General features: G+C 35.7%; 1 non-coding gene across 1 annotated transcript; it reads right to left on the reverse strand.

Moving 5' to 3' along the window:
• Positions 1–5,287: 5,287 nt before the first annotated feature.
• Positions 5,288–5,394, reverse strand: LOC141676061 (small nucleolar RNA R71). The gene has a single exon (XR_012556671.1). It is a non-coding gene; the product is annotated as a small nucleolar RNA R71 (small nucleolar RNA).
• Positions 5,395–12,332: the final 6,938 nt, after the last annotated feature.

Here is a 12,332-nt window from a genome sequence, read left to right on the forward strand (position 1 = left end):
GATTATGGTTAAATGCATGATTTAATGATTTGATGTTAAGAAATATGATGATTTGTGATTCAAGGAGTAAGAATATCAAGTTGCATGTTTTGTTTTTGAAAAAGGCCGAATGGACTTAATCTTTAAAGTTGTTTGATTTGAGTAAACTTGTTTAAAGTAATAATGGATTGTTATTAGCTTGAAAAGGAATGAAATTATTGATGCATGCTAAGTTAGGTTCGAATTTTTATGTTAATAAGAAAGGAAATTGATTTTTGTGAGATAATCTTGGTAAACACTAAGTATGAATAGCCTAAAAGTGATTGCATGTTAGTCTTAAAAAGGATCAAGATGTGCATGTCCTTGTTTGGTTCTTGGATTGTGAATTTTGAATTTTTGCCGAATAGAAAATGGGTTTAGAAGAGATTGATTTGTGATTAAGTGAATGCATGCATGTTGATTGAATAATTTGATTAAAGTTGAGTCATTAGGTGATGTTTGGCTTCGTGCTTCGGAAATCTTGATGAAAATGAGTTAAATGACTAAGTTAAGGTTTAAAACAAGTTGAAAATGTGATATAAGACTTTGCATGTCAAGATTGATCTTTGCATGTGTGTTTTCTTGATAAACCCGAATGGGTCTTAGGCTTAAAAGGAGAATTGAGTTGATTTTTGCTAAAAATCTTAGTGACTAATGAGAACTTGTTTGCATGACCATGATTGAGTGGTGTTTATGTTCGAAATTTGTTAATAAAAAATGGTGCTAGTTTAAATGTTGGATCATGCTAGAACTAAAGTTGTATGGTGTGATTTTTGAGAAATTTGATTGTATATGTAGAATTATGGTTCAGATTTTTTTATGATTAAAAGAAAGGAGAATGGTTCTTTAAAGGTTGTTGAATGAGATACGGGTTTATGTGAATTAAAGTGAGTATTTGATTGATTTTATGGTGGGTATTTGCAATAAGGCCAAATAGGCCATAAGATATAAAGGTCAAAACTTGATTTTGGTAATTAAAAGAATGATTGAGTGTTATATGTGAAAAATCTTTGATTTTGCTTGATTGGATTGTTGTTTTGGTTCGAATTAAGGAATAAAAGAAAAGGGAATTTAGTCGATTGATATAAGTGATAGTATGCACGTAAATGTTTGGTTGTAAATGGGTCTAGTACTCGTAAAAGAGTCATGTTAGTGTGATTTGAGAAATAGCCTAGGTCAAGCGAGTACGCTTTGATTTCTAGGTATATAAGGATATAAAAACTACGATAAAGGATTGTGCTATGTGCTATGTGCTGTGTGCTTATTTGTATAAGCTATACTCGTATAGTTCGAGTCAAAGATATAATCGAGTTATCGTATAGAGAGATCGTTCCGGGAACGAGAGTTGGGAATCTAATTAAGATTTCTGGTTTTTATTGTAGATTCGGAGCGTGAGGGCATTCGGGTTAGGAAAGGGAAAAGTATACTAGGTGGCAGTAGTTCAACCCTCAGGAAAGCAATTTCAGGCAAGTAACTCTGATTACTTGTGTAAATGATTATAAAGGAAATGTTGTTCATACCATGTAGAGTATTGAACTGTCAAAGTATAAAACCCTTGCTTTATAAAACCCTGATATTGATTTGAAGTACCCCTGTTCTTGATAACCTTTTATTGATAATCCTATTAATTTCACCCTTTGATAATCTGCCTTTCTGTTCCAGTTTCCTATAATGCCATAAATCATATTGAACCTTTAATTATCTTGGATAACTCTGTTAATGATACCCTGTTTCTCTTGATCGCCCTAATGATCCCTAAGTTATTACTGATCCTTCAAATTTAGTACCTTATTATCCTTGATACAGAATTCTTGAGAATTCTTCCTTGCGTATCTTTGATTCACTCCCTGAACTTTGTTTCTTTAAAATCTGAATTAAGAATGAGTTTCGACTTGAAAGAGTCCAAATGATTTTAAAGGCTTGGTAATGATAAAATGAATTTTAGAAAACCTATTGTTTTCCAACTCAAGGTTTTCCAAATGAATTCTTGATGGATTGGATTGAGACGTAAGAGGCTAGTGGGACTAGTCCAGTCATGGTAAGAGGCTAGTGGGACTAGTCCAATTTAAGGCTGAAATTATGCCGAATGGTACCTTAAAGACCAGAATGGAGGTCGATACGGGCTGATCACCCGTATATAATGAAATGGAAAGATAAGTGATCCAATCAAGGGTTCTAAATGATTATTTAAAAAGGGAACTGAAACTTTTATTCAGTAAATTGATTTTTGGAAATGAAAATGGTTTATACTGTTTTGAAAAGAGTTGATTATGTTATTGTGGAGCTTAAAGCTCAGAACCCTGATTCCTGAAATTGTTGATCATACGAATGATTCTATATCTTGAAATACTGTTGCTTTCCTCTATCGAAAGATCTATTTTGATCCTATAATGAATTATGATGAATATCGGCTTTTGTTCTGTTTCGAGCCTTGTTTCTTGAAAGCCCAACTATTCTTCGGATACCCTTTCCTTATCTCAAAGAAAACAAAAATAAATATATGGAAATCTGCCACCTAGATTAACTAAAGTAGAATGCCCTAGTTTGTTCAAAGTATATTGATATTTGATATTGTAGAACTGCTATATAGTTACTTGCTGAGTTTTCTACTCACTTGTTTTATCTTAATCTAACCATGGCAGTTAAGCAAGAAGATGGCCAGGCTTAGGCGCACTGCTCGTAAGAGCGTACCTGGTGGTCCCTACCGTGTTGAGGGCTTCCAGTTGCCAGAGCAGGTAGTACAGGTTATGAGTGAGCTCGCGCCTAGAAAGAGGTGTATAAAGATACAATGGGTTATCTGTCGGTTTTCAGCCGGAACCGATATTGATTATTTAATAATATTTTGGGTTTGTAAATTATATTCTGTGATTGGTAGTTGTAATCTTGTCTCATACTTTATCCTGCTGATCCTGTTAGTAGTTAATCGGGGTTTATGCATATTTAATTATTAGAATAGAGGTGTGTGAGTCCTCATTTCCTAACCCCGAGATTGAGGGCATCACATTTTATTTTAAATAATTTTTTTAATATAAATTCACTATTTTGTTTTAAATAATTTGCACATAATCAAAGGGATACTATTTGATTATACTTTATATTATATTAAATATTTATTTTTAGACACACACACACATATATATATATATAGGGTCTTCTCCATTGAGAACTTTTTTTGGTTAGATATGAGATATAATTTCAATTATAAAAATTTAAATTTATTTTTAATTGATAAGTGGATTTTATATCTAGTTGGAACGCTTCATTACAGGCTTAAGTTGGTGTTTTGAACTCAAGTTATTGGTATTTTTGATGTGTTTTTGTGTTTTTGCATTACAGGCATTAGTTGGATGAATAAATTAGTTTTTCAAGGAAATATGCTGAAAGGAGGTTATGATCTGAAGTCAAGATCATTCTCATGTTGAAGAGCATCTCGATAGCTTCGTGTGGACTATTGGATCGCCAAATTCTGACAAACAGAACTCAAGATACAGCAGAGATCAAAAAATGAAGTCAAGGGACAGAACCAAGGTGCGCCCGCGCGGAAGGCGGGGCGGCCGTGCCAGAAAAGCAGCAAGCATGCGCGCCCGTGCGGAGGTTGGGGTGGTCGCACGATAGTCCTGGCCCAGAATCCTGATTCGAGTCCGAATCTGAGAGTTTGAAAGCCCAGGTCAGAAACCTATATAAACCAAATATAAGACGTTTTTAATAAGGTGGAGACCAGGGAGAGCAATACGAAGACCTACAAGAGCACAAGACGGCTACGAAGAAGAAGACTTTTGTAATCTTTATTATAGTTGTACTTATGATGCTTTTTTTCGATTTGTCTTTGAACCCTAGTATTCTTATCTTGTTTTATATCATGTTTTCATTGGAAACCATGGTGACGATGAGTTCGATTATGAACTAATCATTGTCATGGGGTTCTAACAGATTTATCTATGGATTTCAATAGTTAATTGTTTTATAATCTTTTGTGTGTGTTGATTTATGATTTCCTAGTTTGGTTGTGCTTATTCGCCTTTGATGCGTAGCTAACATCTAAGATTGTTTGTTAATCTCTATTGAAGCGACAGTGAATATAGAGGTTTAGAACTTGCCATGCTAACATATGTTTACGTATGAATTGACATGCATAATTCGTGGGTAATCTTAACCATCTTATTCACCCTATGTAATCACGATAGATAACTTGCTCTTAAACCATTATGTTTTCAATCTCTATAGACATATAAGGACTAAGCATGATTGGTGTCTGCTATCTTCTATCTTAATTGTGGATGCTTAGTAGTAGAGTATTCGTACAATGAAAGTTGGCGTATACTAATTTCGTGTTATCTGATTGGTTGTCATCACCATCACATGCTAAGGTTAAAGACATGATTTTGAATGAAGTATTTGATGAAGTTAAAATTCCATGTTTATTCTCATATAAGTAATTCAACCTTAATTCTCTTAGTTAATGTTAATTAGTATAATCTCTTAGTTAAATCAAAACTCAATTTGTTACTTGTCTTAGCATTGAGCGATAACCATACATTATTGCATAAGTGCATAATCTGAACTTAACCTAAACGAATTCTCTATGAGAACGAACTTGAATTGAATCTTATACTACTCATGATCACGTGCGCTTGCATGTAATTTTTTGCGTGTGTTTTAGTGCGGACAAGTTTTTGGCGCCGCTGCCGGGACTTCGGTGTTAAATTTAGTTTATGTGCTTGACATCAGTGATCGTTAAAGTTCACTGACTCTGATATTTTACTTGTTTGCTTTGTTTGTGTTTCAGGTACTCTAGAGAGCGTGTAAGGAAACGCTAGAAGAAATTTTTGAAGAAGTTTTTGAAGAAGTTGAGAACGTTGAAGAAGAAGCTATCATTACAATGGGAGAACCAGCAGCAAATCCGAAATCTTTGATGGATTATTCTCAACCGAAGATCAATGACATTCAGTCTAGCATTGTTAGACCAACCATTGCGGCTAATACCTTTGAAATCAAGTCTAGCACGATTCAGATGGTGCAAAATTCAGTCCAGTTTGGGGGTTCTCCAACGGAAGATGCCAACATGCACATTAGAGATTTCATCGAGATCTGCCACACTTTCAAGTTCAACAATATTTTTGAAGATGCTGTACAGCTGAGGTTTTTCCCATTCTCTCTGAGGGATAAAGCTAAGTGTTGGTTACATTCTCTACCACCAGGTTCTATCACTACTTGAGAGTATCTTGCTCAGAAGTTTCTTACTAAATTTTTCCCTATGGCGAAGACAGCTGTAATCAGGAACACTCTTACTCAATTTACGCAGCAATCGGGAGAATCTTTGTGTGAAGTTTGGGAGCGCTACAAGGAGATGCTTAGGAAGTGTCCTCATCATGGATTGCCTGAGTGGATGATTATCAATTGCTTTTATAATGGGTTGGGAGCACAGTCGAGACCTATGCTCGATGTAGCATTAGGTGGAGCCTTATGGGCTAAGAGCTACGATAAAACTTATGAGCTAATTAAATTGATGATTGCTAATGAATATCAGAGCCCAACTCAGAGATTACCTTAAGGAAAGGTAGCAGGAATTCTGGAGGTGGATACAACTACATCTATAGCTGCTCGATTAAAGGCGTTGACGATGAAAGTGGATTCTTTGGCTAATTATGGAGTTAATCAGATCATTAGTTTCTGTGAGCTTTGTGTGGGTGCGCACGAAACGGAGCAGTGTGCTATATTTAATGAGTCAGCTCAGTATGTGAGCAACTTTCAGAGGTCGCAGCAACCAGTTCCTGCCACTTATCATCCTACTAACCGCAATCATCCTAACTTCATCTGGAGCAACAACCAGAATGCGATACAACAACCTTATCAACATTTTGGAGCAAAGCAATTCAATCCTCCTGGTTTTCAACAACAGTATGCACCTAGAAAACAACTCCAACTTCAACAACAACCGCATGGAAATGCCGGTCAATCTACTAATGAAAAATCTGAATCGGAGGAGTTGAGGCTTATGTGCAAAATCCAAGCGGTTTCTATCAAGATTCTTGAGAATCAAATAGGGCTAATCCAGGCAAGAGTGTAATAACCCCAATTTTTGAGAAATTTTGAAACCCTTATGAATAGTGTTTTTGCTGAACGAGAAAACTTTTCATGCCACGCTATGTAGGGGTTCTGTTATTGATCTTATGGGATATTATTAGTACTCTATGTGGTATATAAGTGTATGTAAAGATCGTCAGAATCCAATTCCGAACACTTTGATTTTTCCCGGAAATCCACAAGATACGGAGAGAATTGAGTATAAGGTAACAGGATAAAAAGGATTTAAATTAAAGGATTGTAAGAGAGGATCATAGAAGGAATATAATGTGTTGAGAAAGGATAAGGGAACCTAAGTAATAAGATCCCGGGTATGATCCCTCAAACGATAAACGAAAACGAAAGTTAAGCGAACCGTATAACAGATCAGCGGTCATTAGGCAAACAATTAGGAAGTTAATCAAAGGGATTAGAGAGGATGATGTCACCCAACCAATGAGAAGAGGACAAGGAGGGGAGGATGACATCATGAGGATGATGCAAGCATGACATAAGAGGGAAGGAAATGTGGTGGAATATTAACCTCACAAAGTCAAGGCTACAAAGGGAATTAACCAAAAAACAAGACAAAAAGCAACCAACCAAGCAAAACAAATCACAAAACACCAAACCTTCCATTTCTTCATGAAGCTCTTGGCTTCTTTCTTAAGAATTGGGAAGTCCAAGCTCCTCCACTTGCCATTTTACAAGGTAATTATCCTAGCTTCTCCTAGTTAAGTTACATACTTCCTAGAAATCTTAGCTTCAAAATCCTTTCCTAGCATTTCCTATAAATCATTCAAGAAGATGGTGAATAGTACTTTCTTGAAATTAATTTTTGTGTTCTTGATTTCTTTGAAAGAACAAGCTTGTAGGAGGTTAGATTAAGGCTTCCATGGGCATTCCAAGGACCTTTCATGGATTAAAAGCTTCAAGGAAGGTATAACTCTTCATGGTCTTAGTTTTAAGTTTTGTTGTTTAGATTTCCTAATGTTTAGATGATGGGTTAGTGTAATGGGTGTGTAATCATGTTTAGAGCTTGTTATGAGTAGTTTAGTTGGTGAGAGGCATGATTATTGTGTGTTTAGAGATTGGTTGATTTTGTGATATTTTTGGAGTTGGAAATCTTGGTTATTAGTTAATGAACTTAAGTAAACTCTTAGTTCATAATTGAGAAATAAGTATGAATTGGAAATATTGAATTGTTGGGGCTGTTGTAGTATGGTATGGATGGATGTTGGTTGTATGAATGATATGTGGTTGAATTGTGGTTGTTTTGAATTGGTTTAAAATTGGGAAATCGCGTAAACATAGCCGTCGTAATGTCCGATTTACTTTAGACTGTTTTTGTGCATAGCATTAGGACCCGAGAACCCCCTGCTAGATTATGACCACTGCCATGTTTAGATAACTCATGTTACGAGCTTCATTTTGATATGTAGTTCGTTCGATTCCGATGCACGGTTTAGGAGAAACGACCGTTTCAAGTAACGGCGTTTCGCGAACGAAACTTTTCCCCTCGCCTTGCTTTGAAACATAGGTTAAAGACCAAAAAGGGTTAATTAATGTATGAAACATTTATGGTAAGTGTTTTAGGCAGTTGGTAAGACACTCGCGAAGGAATCGCTTTAAAACTCGTAAAGGTTAAATTATTAAAAATGGTGGAGCCGAGGGTACCCGAGTGACTTAAGCGAATCAGTGAGCGCAAAACAAGCGTTAGAGTCTAAGTTAGTTAAAATATAGATTTACAAGTGATTTTGGTTTAATTCCAACTTACTTGTTGTTTATAGGTTACCAGACTCGTCCCGAGCCTTTTATCACCCCAAGTCGCTCAGGCAAGTATTCTATCCGTTATACTGTTGTTGTGATGTATACATTTGTATATGCATGATCTTGCGATAAATGCATATTGGTTATTTAGCAAATTCTTGCGATATATTGTAGCATGTGATATGGTATATATGCATGCCTGTTTCATATTCTTGAAATATATATCTGTTGGTTCAGTTGATAATACCTATGCTAGAGAATAGCGGTAACTTGCATATACCCTTAGTATAGGGACCCAAAGGTGAAAATATTTTCTAAAACCGGGAGTCGAGGATCCCGAGTAGATTTTGTATATATATGGATATGGATATATATATATTTATATATATATATATGGTTATAGTTTTCCAAACTATTAATCGAATAAGGTTTATTCGATAACTTTAACTTTATTTTATTATTGAATATTATTTCGAATATTATTCGAAGGCGTATGACTCCTTTTATTTATTTATCTGAATATTATTTGAATATTCATTCGAAGGCTTATGACTCTTTTATATTATTTATTGAATATTATTTCGAATATTCATCCGAGGACTTATGACTCCTTTATTTTATTATTGAATATTATTTTGAATATTCATTCGAGGGCTTATGACTCTTTTATATTATTATTGGATATTACTTGGATATTCATTTGAGGATGTATGACTCCTTTATTTTATGATTATTATTTATAATATTCATTCGAGGTATTATGACTCCGCTTATTACTGCAATATATTCTTTATTTTATTAAAGAATAAGGTGTCAATAATCAAACTTATTTTCGATTATTCAAATAAAGATAGTACTTTCGTATAAGTATATCTTTGGTTATTTAATACTCGTTTCAAGTATAAGTTTTAATACTTCTACTTCAATTATTTTTATAAAGATTATTCTTTATGGGAATATTATTTAAATAATAATATTCAGTCATTTTCTAAATATTCTGGGGACTGATTTACTTCATTAAATCAGCTTTACTCCAAACACTCTATAAAGTGTTTTCGAGTCTTCAAAATGATTTTTAAAGTTAGAGCGGATCCCAAAACTCATTTTTATATTTAAGATCTTCCTTTTTTTAAGGGGATTTAAATACTCGCTCAAAACCTGGGGAATCCGGCTCTGTGGTGTATTTTATATTCGCAACGAGGTTGCAGTTTTGGTAAATGAATTGATTACTTGCCCAATGTTCGGGAAGTAAGCCCATCTAATTGAGTCGGCATAAGCGACAGGCCGGGGTACGGTCTATTATTGTGTAAGTGGCTGGGTGGCACCAGCACAAGGTCCTTATGAGGCCAGGGTGATGACCGGTGGGGGATTCATCCATCTACTAGTAGAAAAGGTTACTTATTGGTATCTTTGCCTGATCAGCAAGATATCTGGTTTATGCCAAAATTCTTTTCCTTTCCAAAATTCATTGGATGTTTCAAACTTTGTTCATACTTTACATGACGAAGGTTTTCAGGAAATGTATGGGAGATATATATGAATATATGTATATATCGGGACTTATTGAAGTATCTCGTAACTTCACTATTTATAATGATATTCGAAGATGGAATCTATTCAAATCTTGTCTTGTAGTCTCATCTATGTGATGAACTTTTGAAACTGATTATAACTTGAACGGTGGTAGTTCAAGTAGTATTTGGGAAAGATATAAGTATATTGGGGTATCTTGTAACTTCATCTTTTAAACTTATATCTAATTAATAATTGTCTTATGAATGACAAAGATTTTCAGAAAAACGTTGAGACAAGGTTAGATATATGAGATCACCTTGCAACGATATTTTTTTTATACAGTTATACACTGGGACTTTGTGTATATTATGCATGGAAGAGGACTTCCAATATTTTGAAAAGTATATATGTATATATATACTGAATATTTTGCGACTTCATCGCATTAAGATATCAAACTTGGTTCATTTCTTTTGACCAAGACTTTCATGAGTATTATGAGTAGGCTCATATATTGTAAATCATTATACATATTATTTTGGTGGGCTTGCTGCTCACCCTTGCTTTATTTCTTCATCACACAACAACAGTTAGGAAAGATGGCCAGACTCCAGCAGACCCAGCGCAAGCGCGTGGGAAGCGTCCCGCGTCTTCCCGTTGATGTTGTAGCTGCTATAGCTGCAGAGGTAGATCTATTGTAGATCAGACCATATACTTTTGAGAATCAATTATGTATAATTATAACTTGTGGCAGATAATGGCAATTAACTGTAAATTTATCAAGTAATCATTTTGGGTTGTAATAACTTTTAAATTGTGGATTCAAAGACTTGTACTTATTTAAATTTCATCTCTGAGACTATAACGGGTTGTGGTGTGTGTTAGTGTGGGGTCACATCATAGGGTTATTCATTATTAATTAAGTGAAGTGATATTGTGGAAAGAAAGACCGTGACGACCCGGATCCCCGACCCCGGATCTGGGGGTGTTACAAAGAGGGAAGTCAAAGAGCAAATGAAGGCAATCAAATTGGAGTCTGGAAAGGTCACAAGCCTCCAAATTCAAGAAGATGAAGATTCTGAAGATTTTGTGTAGAATGCAGGTGCATCTGCACCTCTGCCAATTCTAAAAAATGAGATTGTAGCTGAAAATGTTGTGCGGAAGGATGCCGAGGTCGAACCGAAGAAGAAAGCTGTTGAAAGCAATCCCCCTGAGGGTAATACAGGGGATAAACAGGTTTACCCACCTCCGCCATATCCTAAAAAACTTCAGAATCAAAAGTTTGATAAGCAATTTGCCAAGTTTATGGAGGTTTTCTAGAATTTGCATATTAACATACCTTTTGCTGAAGCTCTAGAACAGATGCCGAACTATGCTAAGTTCAGGAAGGGTATTCTATCTCTGAAGCTAAAACTTGAGGAGTTGGAAACCGTTGCTCTAACATAAGAGTAAAGTGTTGTGCTGTAACAGAAACTACCTCCTAAGCTTAAAGATCCAGGAAGAGTCACGATACCTTGCACTATTGGAAATCTATCATTAGACAAGTGTTTGTGTGACTTGGGAGCTAGCATCAATCTGATGCCCTTATCAATTTTCAAGAAACTTGGACTACCTAATCAAAAACTTGTGAACATGTCTTTGCAATTGGCTGACCGTTCCATCACTTATCCGCGAGGAGTAATGGAGGATTTATTGGTTAAGGTGGATAAACTCATCTTCCCTGCTGATTTTGTCATTCTAGACTTTGAGGAGGATAAGAAGATTCCCATTATCTTGGGAAGACCATTCTTAGCTACGGGCCGAACTCTTATCGATGTGCAAAAGGGTGAGTTAACCATGAGAGTTCAAGGTCAGGATGTGACATTCAATGTCTTCAATGAAATGAAATTCCCTACTGATGAAGATGAGTGCTTTAAGATAGAGTTGGTCGACTCCGTAGGGACTTCAGAGTTTGATCATTTGCTACGGACTGACGCCTTAGAAAGAGCCTTAACGGGGGAGTTTGATAGTGAAGATGAAGAAGGGGAAGAACAAATACAGTATTTGAATGCATTCCCATGGAAGAGGAAGTTGGATTTGCCATTCGAAGATCTTGGATTGGAAGAGCTGAAAAATTCTCCAAAGCGTCTCAAGCCATCTATTGAAGATGCTCCTACACTTGAGTTTAAACCACTGCCTGAGCACTTGAGGTATGCATTTTTAGGTGATGCATCTACTTTACCTGTTATTATTGCATCTGACCTTTCAGGAAGTGATGAAGATAAACTCTTGAGAATTTTGAAAGAGTTTAAATCAGCAATTGGATGTATTATAGCAGATATTAAGGGAATCATCCCTTCTTATTGCATGCATAAAATTATGCTTGTGGAAGGAAGCAAGCCAACTGTTGAGCAACAAAGAAGGCTAAATCCTATCATGAAGGAGGTTGTGAAGAAATAAATTCTTAAATGGCTAGATGTAGGAATCATTTATCCTATATCTGACAGTTCTTGGGTGAGTCCGGTGCAGTGTGTGCCTAAGAAAGGAGGCATTACGGTTGTAGCCAATGAGAAGAATGAGCTCATCCTTACTCGAACAGTCACATGATGGAGAGTTTGCATGGATTATCAAAAGCTGAATAAAGCCACAAGGAAAGATCACTTCCCGCTTCTATTCATTGATCAGATGCTTGACAGGTTGGCTGGTCAGGAATACTATTATCTTCTGGATGGTTATTCGGGATATAATCAGATTTGTATTTCTCCAGAAGATCAAGAGAAGACCACATTTACTTGTCCATTTGGCACTTTTGCTTTTCGTCGAGTCTCTTTCGGACTTTGTGGTGCACCTGCTACTTTTCAAAGATGCATGATGGCCAGTTTTTCAGATATGATTGGCACTAATATAAAGATGTTCATGGATGACTTTTCTGTGTTTGGTACTTCTTATGACGAATGCTTACACAATCTTGGGTTGGTGCTGAAAGG

The sequence above is a fragment of the Apium graveolens genome, chromosome 7 (assembly GCF_009905375.1).
Source record: "Apium graveolens cultivar Ventura chromosome 7, ASM990537v1, whole genome shotgun sequence".
NCBI classification, from domain to species: domain Eukaryota; kingdom Viridiplantae; phylum Streptophyta; class Magnoliopsida; order Apiales; family Apiaceae; genus Apium; species Apium graveolens.